The sequence below is a fragment of the Pelobates fuscus genome, chromosome 4 (genome assembly GCF_036172605.1).
Source record: "Pelobates fuscus isolate aPelFus1 chromosome 4, aPelFus1.pri, whole genome shotgun sequence".
NCBI classification, from domain to species: domain Eukaryota; kingdom Metazoa; phylum Chordata; class Amphibia; order Anura; family Pelobatidae; genus Pelobates; species Pelobates fuscus.
The window spans coordinates 68,441,300-68,462,373 of NC_086320.1; the positions used below are offsets into that span (position 1 = coordinate 68,441,300).

Consider the following 21,074-nt stretch of genomic DNA (forward strand, 5'->3'; position numbering starts at 1 on the left):
AGCAAAGGTACATGTTGTTTATCAAAGGATATGCATGTTGAAACATTGTTTTTTCAAAAGGTTTAGTAATTTGACAAACCAGAAATATTTTAATGAGATTAGAATAAAATAAAAATTCAAAACCAAATAGGCAAATTTAAGCAGCAGAGGTTTGGTGTACAAAGTGTGCGAAAACATAACACCTAGAGGTATTGGCAACCTTCGGCACGCCAGATGTTATAGACTACATTTCCCAGAATCCTTTTACAGTCAGAATGCTGGCAAAGCATCAAGGAAGATGCAGTTCACAAGATCTGGAGTGCTGAAGGTAGCCTGCTCCAGTCCTAGATCTCTTTCGAAGCAGAGAAAATCAATGGTGCATGGAAAACCAGTGATCAGGCATGAGTTAACAACTAGAAATCACTGCAGGCGGCGTGCCAGTTAACAATGAAATCTATTCATGTGTTACAGCTTTCTGTGCAGCAAGTATTTTGAAATGCCATCGCAGTAGGTATAATACTTTAATAATAAAAAGATCCACTCACAATACCTGTGGAGTCAATAGCATGTCACGAAAACACTCCCAGCGGCTACAGCAGCAGATCTCCCCCTCCTTATGCCAGAGATTCTGATCCGTGCCAGTCATGTGACTCTGATGTCATTGGCTACAATGTGTAGACTGGAACAAACTTCCTCGCATTTTACTGCAGCTGCTTACTTTTTTGATGTGGTACTGGAGACATTTTTCGCCACATATAAACAAAAACTAAATAGAATAAGAAAAAGGGAACACTTCACAACTAATGGGCCATAGCTGTGAAATTCTCAACACCCGTCTAATATACGATATTCCAGAATTAAATCTAGAACATGTGCACCAATTATACTACACTTTAACAAACAAGTAGAGCAACATACAAAACTGGCCAAGCGGCTGCTTAGTGACAATGTCATAATGGGAAAGAATATCAATGGTCCTTAAGGTGTTAAATAATTTTATGAGGGGAAACAAGAAAATCTACATTTGAAGTAATACTGTAATATTCCACAAAAATGTATATGTTTGTGTAATATATATATATATATATATATATATATATATATTTGGTGAGAATGAAGGGTATAAATATGAAATAAGTCACTGGAGTTTATATTTTAAAGAGAGGTAATGATTAGCGAAAACATGTCCAGTCTGGGAAAACCTGTAAAATGTAGTGAAGTCCATAATAAAGGTATTTGATAAACGTTTCATTATAATGTTACATTAGCTAAAAGCAGCACAACAAAACAACAAGCTCCACTCCCATTACATACACCCAAAAACACTACACCCAAAGGGGAATAGTTATTACAGAAGATAATTAAGTGTCTAATGACTACTTTAGCAAACTGTGGAAGCTGTTATAATGACCATAATTAAGTAATAAACATACTGTCCAACACAATTCCAACTGACAGAAATGAAAAATATGGTGTGTTGCTAATGAAAGGTTAGACGTCAGATTTAGTGGAACACTCCAGGCTCTGTTTCTCAACAGACAAGATGAGCTTCATAGTAAACCTAAAAATAAGTTGATCCAAAATTTCAAATGTTTAATGATCTCCAACGTAAGCCGATTATATATGTAATGGTGCAAATAAGTGCCCTGTCTCCTTGGCAAATTTGCTTTAACTGCAGTAATTTGCTAAACATGCTGCAGGTACACATTATAAGCCTGCAACTTTTGTCTCAGATGTCAGAGGGCAACACTTTACTTCCGGTCCTATATATATTTAGACGGCATGTAGACGTACACGCGGTTGTCATCCCACCTTCCTCGGTGGTTCTGTACTGGAGCCAGAGTTTTGCTGCTGTGCACAGCCACCTTCAGAAAACTGGGCAGTATCTCATGGAGACTCCTGTGCAGGGCCGGGAGGAGGGGGGGTATCAGGCAAGTGCATTCTATTTTAATTCTGTACCACCTGAAGTTGTTTATTTTTATTTTCCTATTCCTGCTTAGGATGTAAAAATTAGGTTTGCAGGTCACTGTCAGTATCTATTTTGAAGTGCGGTATACTGTCTTTTAAATTTAAGGTATTCATATCTCACCATCTATGCGTAAAGAGATCTATGAAAATACACAACGCAAGCAACAAATCTCAATATCATCCATCAGTGTAATAAAGAGTGAGCCGATGCTAGTTTATCTATCCCTTGGATAAACTCATTTCAAGGTGTATCTTTGTTTCTGATACCCATAAGAACTCACATTTTGGGCTAACGTTTAATGGTTCTTTATCATTTATCTACTCAACTATTGCTTCTATTGGACACTGTTTGTACAATAGTAATGGCTTCACTGAAATCAGAAAATGGAAAAGGAACCGCAGTCAATTCACTTAAGATAGGGTGCTTAGCTGAACAAAGGGCCAGGACAAGCCCAGAAGGTAAATACCAGTATTTGAAAAATTGGAGTGCCTGGACCCTTTTTCTAAAACTGGTATTCACTGAAATTAAGTCACTACATGCTATAGGTGCACCAGTGCCTGCTTGCTTTATGGTGCTGCAGCTGTGGACTACAGTTCCCATAATCCTCTGCTAAGTGTTTTTCAGCTATCAAGACAAAGAAACATTGAACACACATGAAGCCCAGTAATTGTTTGTTGCTTGCCCATGCATTCCCCCAAAGCATTCTTCACAGCTCAGAACATCACAGACTCTATCCCAAGCCTTTTTAAATTGTTCAAATGTGAAAGTTTTTAATACATCCACTAGTAGCCATTTACTGATTTACAAAAAAAAAAAAAAATCAATATATTTCTCTCAATAATTTAACCCCTTAACGACGAGTGACGGACGAGATTCGTCACTCATGGGAAAGCATTAATGTCTAGTGACGGACCTCGTCCGTCACGCGTTAAAATTAACCCCCGATCGCCGCAGTACCGGCGATCGCGGGGTTAACGCTGTTGCTGGGTGCCTCCGAGTCAGGGGCAGACCAGCAGCAGCAAATCCCGATATCCCAGCCCAGGTGATCACTGTGACAGCCAGTCACAGCAGTCACAATGCTGCTGGGATAACTGATCCGCCTCCCTCTACCTCGTGTGGGTTTGTGAAGTGGAGAGAGACGGATCGGTGCTACATTGTGTCCCAGAAGAATAGCTAAGTTTAAAAAAAAAAGTCCCTAATACCTTTCCCCTTTATTAAAAAAAAAAAAAATAACCCTTTCCCTGCTGCTTGATCACTGCTAGCAGTGATCAATATACAGGTCACAGTACTTTACTGTGATCTATTTGTTTTTTTACTTTCAAGGGTTATTTTTTTAGTTTTTTTATAACCCTAAGGGGTTACATTTTATTATTTGATTTTATTAATTTGTGATTTAGTTATTTTGGTGGGTGCAATTTAGTGGGAATTAGGGAATTTAAAAAAAAATATTTTTTTTTTAGTTAGTGTAGATGCAAATATCCATTTTGATATCTATCCTAGCTGTCCAACAGTTAGTTAGAGTTTTGTTAGCTGTGTTAGCTGTATTAACAATGTTTAGAAAGTATAGCGCAGAGGAGGCTTATGCCCTGTTAGCGGCCGACTCAGAGGCGACTGACACTGCCTCAGAGAGTGAAGCAGGGAGTGACGCAGGAGACAGGGACTATGTGCCAGATACTGCAGGACCATCAGGGGAAATCGACGATTCCCCTAATGCTGAACATGGCGCAGATGGCTGGGTACCCCCTAATAATTTTTCCCCAGACATCCCAGTGTTTACAGCCAATCCTGGCATACAGGCTGACCTGTCTGCCTATAGTGCGCTGGATGTTATGCAGCTGTTCTTGGGGGATGAGATTTTTGGGGAGATAGTCACCCAGACTAATCTCTATGCGGAGCAATATCTGGCACGCAATCCAGACTCTTATCTCCAGGAAAGAGAGATGGAACCCAACCAGTGTGCCAGAATTGACCATGTTAATGGGGCTAATTAAAAAGCCCACAATTAGGATGTATTGGTCTAAACGTCCTATTTGCAATACCCCCATTTTTGCCGAGACAATGACGAGGGAAAGATATGAAGACATACTAAGATTTATGCACTTTAGTGATAATAACAAGTGCCCCCCAAAAGGTGATCCGCAGTATGATCTTCTTTACAACATACACCCTTTAATTGCCCACTTTAACAGTAAATTTGCCACTATATATACCCCCAATAAAAACATTTCCATTGACGAGTCCCTAATTAAGTTTAAGCGAAGACTGGGGTTTAGACAATATATCCCATCCAAAAGATCCCGATATGGGATCAAATTTTATAAACTATGTGAAAGTGGCAGTGGCTACGTATACACCTTCCGTGTATACGAAGGAAGGGATAGCCACCTTGATCCCCCAGGTTGCCCAGATATAGTAGGGACAAGTGGGAAAATTGTCTGGGACTTAATAATGCCACTAGTTAATAAAGGTTATCATCTATACATCGATAACTTTTATAATATCATCCCACTGTTATAAATGTTGTACTGCTTCGAGACCGTGGCCTGTGGCACTATTCGGAAGAATCGCACAGGTTTCCCAAAGGCTCTAGCGAACAAAAAAATTAAAAGGAGGGAAACAGCAGCTCTCTGCCAGAATGAACTGCTGGCACTCAAGTACAGGGATAAAAGGGATGTTTTCATCTTAACCACCATCCATGGTGAAAACACTCGGAGGGTCGCAGTTCATGGCAGAGACGAATGTAAACCAGTCTGCATACGGCAATATAATCGGCATATAGGGGGCGTTGACCTGTCCGATCAACTGATGCAGCCGTATTTGATCATGAGAAAGACCAGGGCATAGTATAAAAAAGTGGGCATATACCTGATGCAGATGGCAATCCACAATGCCTTTTAAAAAGGCAAATGCTGGGCTGAAAAACACTTTTCTTTCTTTCCAGTTTGAGCTAATTTCTAATCTGCTAGAATGCCACACAAGGAGACCATCAGTGGAACCTAGCAGAAGAATGGAGGCAGGTCACTTCTGCTTTAAGATTCCACCAACCCCTAAAAAACAAAACCCCCAGAAAAGGTGCAGGGTGTGTTACAAGAGGGGCGTAAGAGTTGAGACCAGCTATTACTGCCCTGATTGCCGCTCTCAGCCCAGCCTATGTATTGGCCATTGTTTTAAAATTTTTCACACCCAGGCCGAATAAGTAGACCAGTTTTGGGGTGTGATTTTTAGTCATCTGTCTGATTGGTTACCGAATCTTGGCTTTGTCTACCAGTTATCCTGTCTTCTCTGATCCTTGACCTCGGCTTGTCCTATCATTGTTCCGTTTCTCTTTAACTCCTTTGACCTCGGCTTGTACCTTGACAATTCTCTGCTTGTATAGCCTGGCCATTCTAAGGACCGGCATTACAAGTTTCTCTCTCTGTGTTCTCTCTCTTTGTGGTCTGTGTTTTTGTTTCGGAATCCATGACAGCTTTGCCCGGGACGCAGATGACTGGGTACTACCCCCAGATAAGTTTACCCAAACTATTCCCCATTTTCACAGCAAATAGTATGCACTTGTTCATAATTTGAATTGATGAGCTGCTTATACTTAAAAATATATGTGGCCTTTGAGAGGTAATTTGCAGTCCTGAGCTGCTAAAATGAGACTTGGGCCCAGCATCCACTTTTGAAAAATATGGAAGTGGTGTGTCTCCAACCCTTCAACATTCACATAACCCTGAAAAAGGTACACATGGGGGTATCATTTCACTAAGATGACATAGCTGAGCAACATATTAGGCGTTATACTGCCGTAGCACACATAAGGATAGCAAAATATACAGTAACATCTCCAAGTGTGTGTCAAAAAGGCAGACAAAAATGCTAATTGCAACGAGACTTGGTACAAACTAACAAAAAAAATGATCCTACACTAAGGTGTAGAATATACCTTTTGAAATACCCTGGGGTGTCTACTTTAAGAAATGGTAGGCCTTTGTGGGGTAGTTTTAATTTAAAACCTGCTAAGATGCTTGGAAATTGCACATACATCCAGCGTCAAAATTCAAAGTTCGGTAAAAACTGATATGGCTTGGTCTCCTATATGGCACTGTAGCTTCACGAAATAGTGCCAAAGACATACAACGGGGGTGTCATTTTACTCAGAAGACTTAGCTGAACATAATTTGGGGGGGTATGAACTTCGCGGCACATGTGAAATATACAAAATGCCCAGCACAAATGCAATCCATATGTAAAAAACGCACAAAATTATTTTTTACCACATACTTTGGCATCTATTGGTGAAAAAATGGGGGCATGTTAAGGCACAATATGCACCTTATGAGATACCCTGGAGTGTCTACTTTTACAAATGGTAGGCCTTTGTGGGGTTTTTTTGAACAGTCAAACTGTTATAATACCCCAAATGGAAGCATAGGCTCATTAAATCCGTCTCTCAAAATTCTACTGTGAATACTGAAAAGGACAGGTCTCATATATGGCACTGTAGCTTCACGAAATAGTGCCAAAGACATACAATGGGGGTGTCATTTTACTCAGCAGATGTAACTGAACACAAAGTTTGTACAGGAATAGCACACACCAACTTTACAAAATACACATGAGAAGTTCTTTGTTATAAGTTTGCGTGCCAAAAAACCCCCAAAACACAATTTTACTCCAATATTTAGCAGAGGTTGGTGGTGAAATGGCTACGTAGAAAGTGTCAAAACAACCTTAAATATATACTTTTGTGTGGCAATTTTGTTTTCTTTTATGGCTATTAAGCTTACAAGACAAACATACCAAATTCTAAAATCGCTTCACATTAAAAGTTTATTTTACTCCTAGTGCTTTGTGATCTGTAACTACCAAAAAAAAAAAACTGATAGATCCCAGACACATTATATATTCTGTAAATCAGAACAACTAAATGCATTTATTAATTACTTTCCTTAACCTGCACTAATTGTGCACACATTATTATTGTAAAAACTGTAAAAAAAAAACACAAAAATTCATTTTTTTTGCGTATTTCTGTATTTTTTTATAATAAATAAGCATATATATATATATATATATATATATATATATATATATATATATATATATATGTGTGTGTGTGTGTGTGTGTGTGTGTGTGTGTGTGTGTGTGTGTGTGTGTGTGTGTTACATCAAATTAAAGACCTTTCTGTCCTTTAAAAAAACGGTATATAATATGTGTCGGTGCAATAAATTTGTAAAATGCAAATTGCAGTTGAACCAAATAGCAAAAAATGCAAAAAATGCTGTTGTCATTAAGTGAAAGACAAACTTCTGAAGCTCTGTCCTTAAGGGGTTAATGAGAGCTTCCTTTGACACTGATAATGTAATCATCAGACCAGGTGACAGCATGCACTAATCCATGGATGGATGGATGGATAAAAACTGAGAGGATGTATGTGATATGTGATGCAGGCCAGTCAATCAGAACCTGTGATTTGCAGAGTCTCACTCAGAATTCCATTGTGAATGAAACAAAACCGTCTCTATTATAACATTCTGTCCTCAAAGTGCAATTTCTCTTTTTATACTGAACAGATTAGGCAGTTTTTAAAATGCTATACAATGACAGGCTATTTATGCTGACAGACACTTTACTGTTGTCCTTTTACACAACAGATCAGTGTTGAAACAGCACAACTATTAGGACTTTAACCCTTGCAGTGCACAAAGGAACAAACACTTTCAAACCACAGAGTAGCACTAGGATTTGCAGCTCAGCGTTCACTTAACCCCTTAAGGACCAAACTTATGGAATAAAAGGGAATCATGACATGTCACACATGTCATGTGTCCTTAAGGGGTTAAACCACAATACATTACAAAACAGTTCAAGTTCATCATAGATTTCTCCATTATAAGGGAGGAAGAGAATCTTGTAAAAACGGTTTAGCACAAAGCTCATAAAAATTATGTTATTGCTTAAACGTTGCTACAGAATTCAACAGATGTAGGTCTTTAAGAGTTGGCAGATCATGTTATGATTTAGGAATGTCTGACAAACGCATACAAACACACAAAATAATACCCTGCGTTAAAACTCCTACTAATCTTGGCAGCAGCAACGGCTTTAGTGTTCAGCAGCCCAATACATAGAAGAGAAATAAGGTTACCTACGCATGCGCTGCTAAGCAGAATTTGACTCAAGGATGGAGTTTAACTCTGTATTAGAGGAGGGAGCATCTCAAGTGGCTGTCAGAAAGACAGCAATTAGATGTGTATTTAAGAGAGACAAGAGAGGAAATCTTAGAAGTGGACAGAGCCCACATCAAAATTCCTAAAGGGTTACAGATATATCAGGGGGCATGGACCCCATATAGTGGTTAAAGTAGACAGAAAAGACTAGAGTGAAATGGTTGTTCCACTAAAGATGGAAAAGTTGGACATCCATTCCACAAGTTGATATCTCTAAAAAGTAAAAATAATTATAGGGTATAACCTTTATTACGCCGCTTACGGACAAAACAAAAATAAAGTGTATTAAAGGTGAAACACTCGTGGAAATATAGGTGAATTAAAAACTGGGTAGATGCACTGTGGATATTCTACACGAGTAATGGGGGTGACAACTGTATCCGAGATAAAGTTTAGAGTAAAGAGTACATTTTATAGTATAATCTATATTTAATCGGATATCGCACAGCCCCTATTCCTTAAGAGGGAAGTTCCCTCAATGTGCAGGATTTAGTAGATATCCCGGCTATAAACGTGAGTCCACAGCTCATTCCCACAGACTCTGGTGTATTTGTAGTAGGATTAGACAATTTAAAATAAATACATATTATCCATGTGTCATGTATTATTCCTCTAAATTGTTACAAGTAGTGGAGAGTCTAGAATGAGCTAAAGGAGAGTGTGTATCTATTATATCACTCTGTGTTTAAATAGAGTGTTGATACATAGGAGATGTCTCCTTACATGGGTAAAGTACCTTAGAAGTAGACTTTATACTTGATATCTATAGTCAATACTTAGAGACAACAGAGCAGCAAATGTCTCAATAGATTGATTAGAGCGCAGATAAATAGATGTACCTAAGAGACTGGTTTCGCAGGATACACATGAGGGTCAGTCCACAGATGTCCCAAAGTAAATGGGTAAGGACACAGACCCCATATAGAAGTAAATACCCGCCAATAAACCAGATTCCTCCCAGAGATAGAGGTCACCAAGGCAGATTTAAATCAAATGAGCTATGAGTATGGTTTTAACCAGGTCTAGCTCCTATATACAGTTAAATACACTGCTGCTTCAAGGCAGCCTAGTCTAACTGACTAGAAAAAATGTTCCAAAGCAGCCTCTCTCTAATATGTGACAAATAGACTGTCAAACTGGCTAAAAGAACAGCTGAATATATCCCCTATTATTGCCAGAAACTGCTGCTGCTACTAAAAAGACAGTTACATAGTCTAGTGTCTAAACAGAGGTTGAGATAGACTCTTTAGCTGCTGAGTCCCTATTTCCTAGTAATACCAGGAAGTGACTACTATTGCTACTGCTAGAGAGACAGTCTAAGGTACAAGGTACTAATTCCCCATGTTATTCAAAAGTAAGCCGTCTGCATCCCCCAGTAGTAAAAACAAAGTTCGGCAAACGCTCGACGCGCGTTTCGGCGCAGTCACACGCCTTTATCAAGAGCTCCTGGCACAGCTGAGAGGAGGTGAGTTTATACCGGGGAGAGTCCCGCCCATACATCCGTGCTTTTCAATCAGTACGGCTGAAGGTTGGCCGGGGGCGGGGCTATGCCTCGATCGAGTCCCCCTCAATCAAGGGCTCGTTAGTCAAGATGTCACGTGTCTCCTGTGTATGGGCTGCGTTAGCTATCGCCATGGTAACACAACTAGCCTTACAGTGTGCGCACGCAGTGCAGAATGGCTGCACAGAGACCTAAATCTGAAGGTCTATCACCTCACTTGGCTACTCTTTTTTATTATATATAGTTGCCATAAGTAAGCCATATACATCAAAGCTACATTAATAAAGTGATTGGTAGCTCGCCAGTGGAGAGGAGCCACTTTATTCAAAGGAGAATTTAGACTGAAAAGAGAGATTACGTCTAGCATGATCCATAGAAAGTTAGATCACTGTACTCAGTCCTCTCCCATTGAGGTTCACCAATCACCATCTAGACAACTCTATTATAGAGTGCTATTAAATTTAGGTATGGCTAGGGATAACGCACAGCATTAGTAGTATGCCATATGGATTAATTGGGTTTAAGATTCAATTAGATAGAAAAAAATCCAAAATGTATATTCATTAGATATGTTACCCAAAATGGCAAGTTAGTGACACAATTGTACAGTTTACCCATAAGTGAACAGAGGTATGGACATATATTTATCTACATGTTCTAAGGTCATCTAGACAGAAAGCCACTATTATAGAGTGCTATTAGGTGCAAGTATGGCTAGAGGTAACGCACAGCATTAGTAGTATGCCGTATGGATTAATTGGGTTTGAGATTCAATTAGATAAAAGATCCAAAATGTATATTCATTAGATATAGTACCCAAAATGGCAGGTTAGTGACACGATTCTATAGTTCGCCCATGAGTGAACTCGACCGGTGCCAGGTTAAGGTATACATACCACAAAATTATTGTGAATAATAATCAAGAAAGTTTATAGTTGTAAGCAGACAACAAATGCAGGTAAAAGGATTTTGTATTTAACCCTTCAATGGAAACCGTTTCTACAATACTGCAATTTTTATATTCCAGTATTTAAATGACAGGTCGACTGCACCCAGAGCTCTTCATTGAGATGAAGTGGTCTGGGTAATTTTAGTGGTCCTTTAAATACGGCATACATACAAATACACAAACTCATAAGAAAAAAACGCACAAAATTAGAAAGGATTGCCTTTGCTTCCCGAATTCTATTTAAAGTACAAAGATAACTTCTAAAACTGCAATGATTTACATTGCGGGACTGGGGCACTGCACCCAAACCAATTAAATGAGAAGTGGACTGGCTGACTATAGTATCTCTTTAACCTGCTAACGAGCAATCAAGATTGACACAAAAGTTAAATCAGGTATCTACACAGGGAACCGTTAAGGTGGTGGTCCAGCATTAGTGTGAACCTGAGCACAACTTGTGTATACCTATGCTGGATTCCAACTACTTCAAACTTTGTAAAAATGTTCTTTTACCAGCTAGAAAATATAAAAAGTGAGATGTGCACTATAGGCTAAATTCATCATCCACAGTGATTACTAATAAAATGTGTAACTGAAAATGTAATGGCTCATTAAATGTGAACACATTAATCATACGTTGGTTACATGCATGTGTCTAATGATCTAATCCCCAAAGCTTGCAAGCCACCCATGTAATAGAGCTTATTCATGTACGCTAGGTTTGTCTGTCTTGTTTTTTAGTCGTCTCAGCACTTATCAAAGCTCCATATGCAAACCACACATCATCAATTCAGTTATGACAAAACGAAAAAAAAACTAAAAACTGGAACATATGGCAAATCTCCCAAAAACAATAACAAGGCAAATTAAAAAAAATAAAATAAAAAAAAAAAAAGACACAAGTGGGATTCGCAGAGACATAAATAAAAAGGATGACTGTGCCTTTCATGGCAAGACTGGGATAACAGCCAGCACTGCAACAGCCATTTAGTTGCAACTCTTATCACTCTTAGAAGAGAAAGGGGAAAAAACAAATAAAGCTGTTTTTCCAAGATTAATTATCTATGCACTTTTAACCAATTTTTTTTTTTTCGTCCTGAGTTAAATATTTGTAGCATTAAGAAGTTAACCAAACATTTAACTTCTATTGGAAGACAATTTTACCATAAATGGTAAATAAAAATGCCTTATTGCAAGATGCAATATATTTTAGGAGCCCTGTGTTCTTCCTTTCAACCATTCATATTGGGGAAAAACTTTAAAGGGACACTATAGTCACCTGAACAACTTTAGCTTAATGAAACAGTTTTGGTGTATAGAACATGCCCCTGCAGCCTCACTGCTCAATCCTCTGCCATTTAGGAGTTAAATCCCTTTGTTACACCTCCCTGCATGTGACTTGCACAGCCTTCCAAAAACACTTCCTGTAAAGAGAGCCCTATTTAGGCTTTCTTTATTGCAAGTTCTGTTTAATTTAGATTTTCTAATCCCTGCTATGTTAATAGCTTGCTAGACCCTGCAAGAGCCTCCTGTATGTGATTAAAGTTCAATTTAGAGATTGAGATACAATTATTTAAGGTAAATTACATCTGTTTGAAAGTGAAACCTTTTTTTTTTTTCATGCAGGCTCTGTCAATCATAGCCAGGGGAGGTGTGGCTCGGGCTGCATAAACACAAACAAAGTGATATAACTCCTAAATGACAGTGAATTGAGCAGTGAAATTGCTGGGGAATGATCTATACACTAAAACTGCTTTATTTAGCTAAAGTAATTTAGGTGACTATAGTGTTCCTTTAACAATCACCTATCATAGCAAACAAGTATGGGGATTCAGTTACACCATATGGCCATATTGTGTTAAGTCCACCGCAACGTCACCGGACCCCAATATCTGTGAGTCCCAAACTAATTTTTACATGGGAGATTAACATGTTAACTGCAATACTTACTGCTTAAACTGCTTCCAGAGACTCTCCTTAATTTAGTGGTGGAGTTGACACAGTAGCCTTGTGTAGCCTTGTAGCCTTGTGTTGTACTCTGTTCCTTAAATCTGTATTTTGTATATATTTTGGTCTTTAAGGTGCGTCACCAAGAAATACGTGTTCTAGGTGTGTCCTCAATTCCCATTTTTTCTGTGTAGATTTGGAATCCAGTCCAGATTCTGGTTGGGCTGACCACCCCACCCATCCCCAATAGGTGTTCCTCTGGAGGTGACCACAAGCTTCTTACTATGAAAAACGCTGGGCCATAGTTACATCTGAAAACTTGGTGTGAAGAGGTCAGCAAGGCAGTGCAGCTGCCATCAGCTAAGGCACCAATTCCATTTCATGAGGAGTGGAAGAGCTTTCAAATTGCCATGATACCATATGTACAAAAAGAGGCACTAGTCCAGAAGCACAGCAGAGGTAAGTGCTTTTATAATGTACTTACACCCACTACACTCCTCAACCCACTAAAAACATCAAGTATGTTTAGTCAGGTAAAAAACAACATAGGCTAGCTGCCCCCAACAAATAGACCTTCCTCGAAGCTGGATATCGATCATTTAAGTCATCGTATCTTCACACGCATTTCTATGTGTGGGTCAAAAAATTAATTTTGCTCATCCAGTGGATTCAGTCAGTTCCCCCGAAGTAAAGGGCTTCAAGGCCCCGGTGTTCTATATGAAAGGAAAAAATATGCATCCTTTGTGTTTTAAAAACCTTAAAGCATGCTGAATAAGAAGTCACTTAACCCCAGTGAGAATTGCACAACTTACAGTGTGACAATATGGTTAAAGAAACCTATGTAGACAACACATACACATTTCAAATTACTCGTAGTCATTCATATGAGCCATCAACAACAAAATAAGTTTCCCATTATTTCAAAAACTATAACTGAAGCCCATACGCCAAAGAGGAGCACAAAGAGACAGTTTTACAGGGTCACATATGGTTTGCATGTCATATGCCTTCTGCATTCAGCTACTGAACAGTTGTCAGAGTGTGTGCACATCCTTTGCCAACCAACTGGGATTAGTGAATATTACAGACGGAGCCGCAATATGATGTACTATAAATGCAATAATACACTAAGAGAATTTGGTGGAAATAAAAAAAAATTAAAAAACACACACATATATATATATATATATATATATATATATATATATATATATATATATATATATATATATATATATATATATATATATATATATATATATATATATATATATATATATATATCTCCTCCTGAGTCCCAATCCATTAACGTGTGTCCTCTGTACTGGACATTGAATTCACATGCATCTCCTTTTATTCTTTTGAGCTACTCTATAAATCCCTGCTGTATTGTAAAGAGGACATCCTGGGCTTTCCAGTGATATGTCATGTGATCTTCCTCTTCCTTTTCATCAAAAATGGAAAGAAATTGAAAGAATTGTTTTTTCCTCTGTTCCCTGCAGGATATAAAACATCAGCAAATGGAGTTTGGGTCAGATTTTAAACACAGAATCATAGTCTGAATGTGGGGTCTGAATTGTACAGTACCCATGGTTTTGGAGGTTTGGATCTTCCAAAACTTAGTCGAGATGCATTTGACAGTATTATCTGGCCTCCCAATTCAGCAGAATAGCTTGGATAGACAGAAGATGGAACACTGCAATCCTGAGACGCACTAGATACTATGAATTAGCAGAAGACGATTGACATGTACTTTAACCCTCTAACAAATGATGCATCAATATATGGAATGTTTTATATACCCATTTTCTTTTCTCCGTCCTGCTACTAAAACACTCTGTACTTGGCAAATAGTTACAGACTAAATCCAGGTCTCTGTGAGTTGCTAATAATCAGTGATAAAATATTTATTCCAGCAGGATACACACTTAATAAAGCAATGTCCCTGCTCGAACATAACAGATAATTCCTAACTTGTAATGAGAGTCATGACTTTATAAACTGCAGCTATAACTTCAAATAATAGTGTGCCCTGGTCTTAATTTTAAAGCATATCATTACTTCTTTAGAAGTCTGTTCAATAGATGCGTGCTTAAATTTACATTTCCCAGCAATTCTATCTGTAATGTTAGGCATTGAATGAAAGAGGGACTAGGAAAGCTAGCGTGCACATAGAAGAGCATATTGCGGAATAAGAAGCCACTTCTTCAGCAATATACTCGTCACAACAATTCTAGTGAAGTCAATCCAGGCCCCAGGTAATTTTTTTTTTTTTTTTTTTTAAATAAGATATCCTGCACAACAGGGATTTTTAGGTGATATGCCTAGATCATGGGTTTTACCTATAGTTTGTCGTCAATCATTGATTATTTTTGATTCTTGCAATACATTTACCAACCCTGGCTTTAAGTCTGTTTTGTAGGCAATATAGCTTTTAGGCAGTGCCAATATTCTAAATATAATCAGCAATACCTCTACAAGTACCTTTGTAAATATTTGATTTCATTCTCTATAAATACAGACACATTGCATTAGGGTGTGTTTTACGTTGTGTTAAGTCACGCTGTTTTTTTTTTTTTTAATCTCACTGTACAAGTGTTGGGGAACACCTATTCACACCCTTAGCACAAACCTTGGATAATTCTGGTAAGCACCATACACTTAGATTGCAATATTCTATAACCCACAGGTTTGCCACTCAGCAATGCAGTGGTGCAAACATGCCCACATGCCCATGCCTACCGGACAGCAGCATGGAGGGATAGACTTAACGCACGATAGCAACTCAGCGCACCGTTATATAACAGATGTCAACACCACACGAAATCTCTCTTGGGACCACAGACTTCTTGAGGCCTAACTAGCGTATTAGAACAGTTACTAAAAGTTAAAATAACAGATAATGTGAAACTGGGATCGGGTGGGAAGGGACGAACCAACTATAAGGGGCTGCAATACACATTGCCTGCGTGCATCACACAACAACCTTGGTCACAAAGATATCATATTACTGTGCAAAGTTTTGTTTTGCTATATGCTATAGTATGTTAACCCTTATTGTACGACAAACTATATTTGATATTTGTCTTTCCACCTGAACGCTCATTCACAAATAAAGAATTATAAAAATTTTAAAAAAATGGCCACATGCCCAGTTGTAAGATACTGCCACTATACGAAAGGAGGGGTTGGGGGGGATACTTTTTAAACTGAGATTTTGCAAGAAGTGGAGGTGCCTGGTCGACACCCCAATGTAAGCAGTAAGTAGTGGAACTTTTTACCTGGGGTCTGGCAGGCTCTGCTCCCTAAATGCACAAGCACACTCCTGGAACTATAACCAACAGAGAAAGAATGTTCCACCGGTGAATGGCTGGCATCATCCATGCATGTTGTGTGCCATCACCCTTTTCATCATTTCACTAAACAATCCAACATGATAGATTTGTTTGATCAGCTTTGAGCTAACAGAGGAGATGTTCTCATGGCAATAGACAGAATATGCAGCTAGTCTTAAAATACATGCACTTTTTGGATTTCATCTAGAGCTTAAATGCTTTACTTTAGCTTTTTCAGCACATGCCTTAGTGAACTAAGTAAACTATTTACTAGCACAATACACACACTGTTGAAACAAAGTTCAATTCTAATTTATAATGCACATGTAACACCAAACATTGCCTTTAAGTGGTTAAACCAAGAAGGACTTCGGACCCATGTATTAAAAGGAACAGTATAGTGTTAGGAACACAAACCTGTGCCGGTTCAGTTTTATTTTTTTGTTGTGATTTTATTTCGCAATAAACCATATGATGAAAGAACAGTTATTCTGACATTCACTCCAATCTTCAGTTGGCCTGTTTTATTTTATATATTTTAAGCACCTAACCTGGGATCACAGCTACAAAAATGTACTAAGAATACAGCCCCAAGGATCAGCTAGATACAGGCTTCCTCAAATCCCGGCCCTCCAGATGTTGCTGAACTACAACTCCCATGACTCTCAGCCTATTTCATTCATAGAATCATGGGAGTTGTAGTTTCTCAACATCTGGAGGGCCGGATTTTGGGGGAGTCTGATTTGGAAGATAGCCTTTTATTACCCAATTGACTTTACTTCATTAGAATGTGCACACTGGTCGGCAGCACTTTTCATGCACAGATGCTGAACAAGGGGAGGTGATGCAAGATCTAGCAAAATATGGTGAATCTAGCAACCCTAGTGGGCAACTGAGCATAAAATAAATGTAGTCAGCGCACATAGCATGCCTTGTCCAATCCGCAATTAAAGTCTAAGCCCTCCCTACCTTCGATGGCTCAGAGCATGCGCCATGATTAAAAAACAAGCAAACATTTAAATGTACCCATCCAACTACACTTTTGAAAAGTTTCTCTGCAGTCTTCGATCCAAATTAGAGACCTGACAATTTCTTCATTTTTCTTTTTTTACTTAGAAAGCTGATGCTTGGCCTGTGTCAGTTATGAGGCTTCTTAGAAGGTCACAATTACTTTTTATTGCAGATGTCAGACTGTGGCTAAACATGAAAGCTTAGCCATGCTAATAAAAGGTTTGTCATGCAGCCCTTATTTATATATTTTTGGTCCCTGCTGAGAAGAGGGAAACATCACATATCAGGGTTTCCCTAGTAACAGCAGGGGAACAGGGGAAAATTTGCATGACACTATTATTCTGTCCCGAGCCTAGACTACAAAGATGGAATCATTCTGTCATAAAGCCCCACAAGTACCAGTTAAAGCAGGGGCTATTCAGCTTTTAATTATTTTATTTTATATACATTATAATTATTTATATAGCGCCAGCAAATTCCTTAGCGCTGTACATGGCATTAGGATGGCGATCCATGCTTTAATTTTATAGTAAGGAAACCCACTTATAGCCTTATTAAGTCCTGCAACGTACTCTAATCTTTACTTTGATCTAGCAAGAAGTATTTACGGGAGTTATTAGAAGTAATGTGCAAGCCTTCATAAAACCAAATGAATGATCAACTGATATGAACAACCATACAAATTCCTTAACATCATTGTGTTTACTTATATATGAATCATTAGCTGTAATAAGTATGATACAATGAAATAGGCAAGATAAAAAGACTTGTCACAAAGTTTAAAGGAACAGAAACATATTTCTAACCATTTAGGTGGCTTGCCCCCTTTATTTCTACAGAATGTAAGCTCGATTGAGCAGGGTCCTCTTCAACCTATTGTTCCCGTAAGTTTTTTGTAATTGTCCTATTTATAGTTAAATCCCCTCTCATATTGTAAAGCGCTATGGAATCTGTTGGTGCTATATAAATGGCAATAATAATAATAATAATAATAAATTATTTACAGCGTCCCACGCCGATCTGCCTCCTTGCCGACATCAGAATTTACGATTTCAGCTAATCCAATGATTTCCCCATAGGGAAATCATTGGATTGGCTGAAATCAGCAAGGCCAAACGCCGGCTTGTCCAATCAGCACCTCGTCATAGAGATGCAGAGTGTGGAGACGCTGAACAGCAGTGCTGAACAGCCCAAGGGAAAACCTCCAGTGGACACCTGAGGAGTGGCCACTTGGAGGTGTCCCTAGGGGGCAATGTAAACACTGCATTTTCTCTGAAAGACAGTGTTTACATGAACATGCCTGCAGGGAATGATTAAACTCACCAGAACAACTACATTATGAATTGGGGAGTTCAAAGTAACAAGGGAAAAGGAATATACTTCTCCATTCTGGTTTTAATCGTTTAAAAAGACAAAGAGCACAGTTTTTGGTTTTAAGATAAAAATGGCAGTCAGTTGGATATGGATGCACATTCTAAATATATTTTAATATTATCCGTGTTAAAAGATAAGATAATATCACACAGCCTGAACAGTACTAAGAAAACCAAGTAAGAGCAACTCATCAATAGTCACCCTAATTGCTTAAGGTCAGAAATAATTCAGAGTATAGAAATGTTGCTATAAACACTATACAGTAGTGTTTCTTTAAAACCCCTTAAGGACACATGACGTGTGTGACACGTCAAGATTCCCTTTTATTCCAAAAGTTTGGTCCTTAAGGGGTTAAAGTGGGACCCAATAAAAAATTGATTTTGCAATGTTAGATCTTCCTGTTGCCAGAAAGGAACCCTGATTTCCCAGGTCACCTTCAAAATAAGAAAGGGAACAATGTTCAATATTAACAGAAAAGATTCGATCGTATCTATTAAATATGGTGGTACATGGTCACGGCACATTTAGCTCATATATAACTCTTATGGTGGGGAAAAGTTCCACTTACTACAAACAGCAGTCACAAACTAACCATCCAAGAAACAAACAACATAATACATTCTCACCTACCCCATAACACACAAAACTGTACAACAAGGTCCTATTTTTGGGCAGTAGACACAAAAAGTGTAAAATGAGACCTGATGAATGATTGACAGCTGACATTAACTCTGCCTTGAGGCAGTAGAGATGTCATGCAAGGTTAATGGAAATAGTTACTTCAGTAGTCAAGTTATGGATATCCCTCTGGAATATACAATAACTAGATCTGAACAATTTTGAGCTCTATGTGGACTGGCTTGATCAGCAAGGAGCTACTTTGTGGATTTTCAGCTTTTCTTTTTCCCAGTCAACCTGGCCATTAACACTGCCACTGGTTTGAATTTAAAGAACATTACTACTTCAGGTTTCTTAACATAAAGAAACACAGGACACCTCAATGTGAATTCAAGTACAGTGTCCACAAATAATTATAGGATTCCATTTGCCTCCCATCATTCAAGATACTTTGCATTTCTATTCCTAGAAGCAGCCCTGCAGCAGCAAAGCAACGCAGGAGAATATCCCTTATTCTCTGAATAGAGTTTACTGAATGCACGTGTAACGCTACCCTACTTTTTGTGCCAGATCCAAGTATGACTGCGAAATGAGGCAAACGGCAGTTTTGTGCTTCACGTACCAATGAGAGCAGAACCGCCATTAAAGGAACACTATAGGGTCAGGGACTCAAATGTGTAATCCTGACCCTAGTGTTAAAAACACTATTTAGGCTCCCGGACCCCCCTTGATCTCCTTATAAAGAGTAAAAAAAAAAAAACACCTTTATTGCTGAACGTCAGTTGTGCAGCACTGACTCAGGTAGCACCTCTAATAGCCATATGAGTGACTGCCACTGGAGGTGTTACTAGGCAGTAATGCAAACACTTCCTTTTCTATGAAAAGGCAGTGTTTACATGAAAATGCCTGCATCGACATACTATACTCACCAGAACAACTACATTAAGCTGCTGTTTTTCTTTTAACTATGCTGTCCCTTTAAATGTGTATAATTTCCATTTGTTGATAATCAAGACTGGCTAGGATTATTTTAGACTAGCTTTGCATTCACCTTCTTTACAACAGCAGCTTCAGTTTACAGTAGCACTATCCCACAGAGATTCTCAGCAAGCATGTCCTCGTAAAATCAATATAAACATACCACTAAAGCACTCGTGACACTGCTCTGCCAAATTTAGTATATGTTACTTAACATCAAATGAAAATAATGAACCTATAGATATAAGAAAATGAAGAAAACTAAAGCTCTAGAAGTAGCCACTGATACAGCTGAATTACGGTCACTAAACACTAGAAATCTTGCCTAATGGTATCAGTTTAAACCTTTAGGGTGTAGCTAGACTACTGGTAATGAGCCAGCACTTGCAAACTATTTTGGGCTAATGGTTTCTGCAATATCAAAGGGAAAGTAGACTATTTGAAGACGCTATCAGAAATAGACATCTGGCTTTTTATCGAGATCTCTGTATATAAAAAACATATTGACATCTCAATTTATCTACTTATCTGCCTGGAAAAAAAGAATAAGAATACGTTTTTATAATGACTCAAGGCACCACTATTAAGCATATGTAGAATTAAAAAAAGTCTCATCTATACTAATGCCAATGCTATATGTGTACTTTATTCAATATATTCAATATAATAAAACAAAAAAACATCAATTATCAATATGCATATTTAACAATTAAAGCATCTGTCATCTTCTAAGGTATTTGCATATTTTTAAAGACCCCCCCCACCTCCCAATGGTGACATCGCCACTTGGCATGTGGTGGCCCAGTGGGGTGCCGTACAGGCAAGTTATATTTACTTGATGTTGTCCCCCGTGGGGGCACCATCTTCAAACTTTAGCTCTTGGGGATTCATTCAACAGGAGCCCATGTCTGTGCTGTACTCTCGTGCATGAGAGTACAACACGAATGTCTATTGAGGATACTGCAAGATTCCAGTTCTCACGATGAGTCATAACAGCTGGGGGAAGTGACAAAATTTGACAGGGGTAGCTCCGCCTTTTGTCAAAGTGTTGGCTTTACAGTAAGACAAAAGTAGTCCCCGTACTGTGTCACATCTTTTGAGTGTGTAGATATTTTCAATTTTATAAACTTTTCATTTACATTTTTTTGGGTGGAAGGTTGACAAACCCGCTTTAATTTTAATCAGCATTATTTTATT

General features: G+C 38.4%; 1 protein-coding gene across 3 annotated transcripts in view; it reads right to left on the bottom strand.

The window, feature by feature from the left end:
• Nucleotides 1-21,074, bottom strand: part of WWP1 (WW domain containing E3 ubiquitin protein ligase 1) — a 100,130-nt gene that overhangs the window by 69,126 nt on the left and 9,930 nt on the right. Inside the window, exon 1 of one of the 3 annotated variants that reach the window (XM_063451276.1) lies at nt 15,843-15,862. The exons of 1 other annotated variant lie outside the window; for it this stretch is intronic. The gene's annotated coding sequence lies outside the window, so the exon portion shown is untranslated. Of the gene's footprint in view, nt 1-529; nt 624-15,842; nt 15,863-21,074 lie in introns of those variants that run through there. One more of the 3 variants, XM_063451275.1, reaches the window with a different exon arrangement.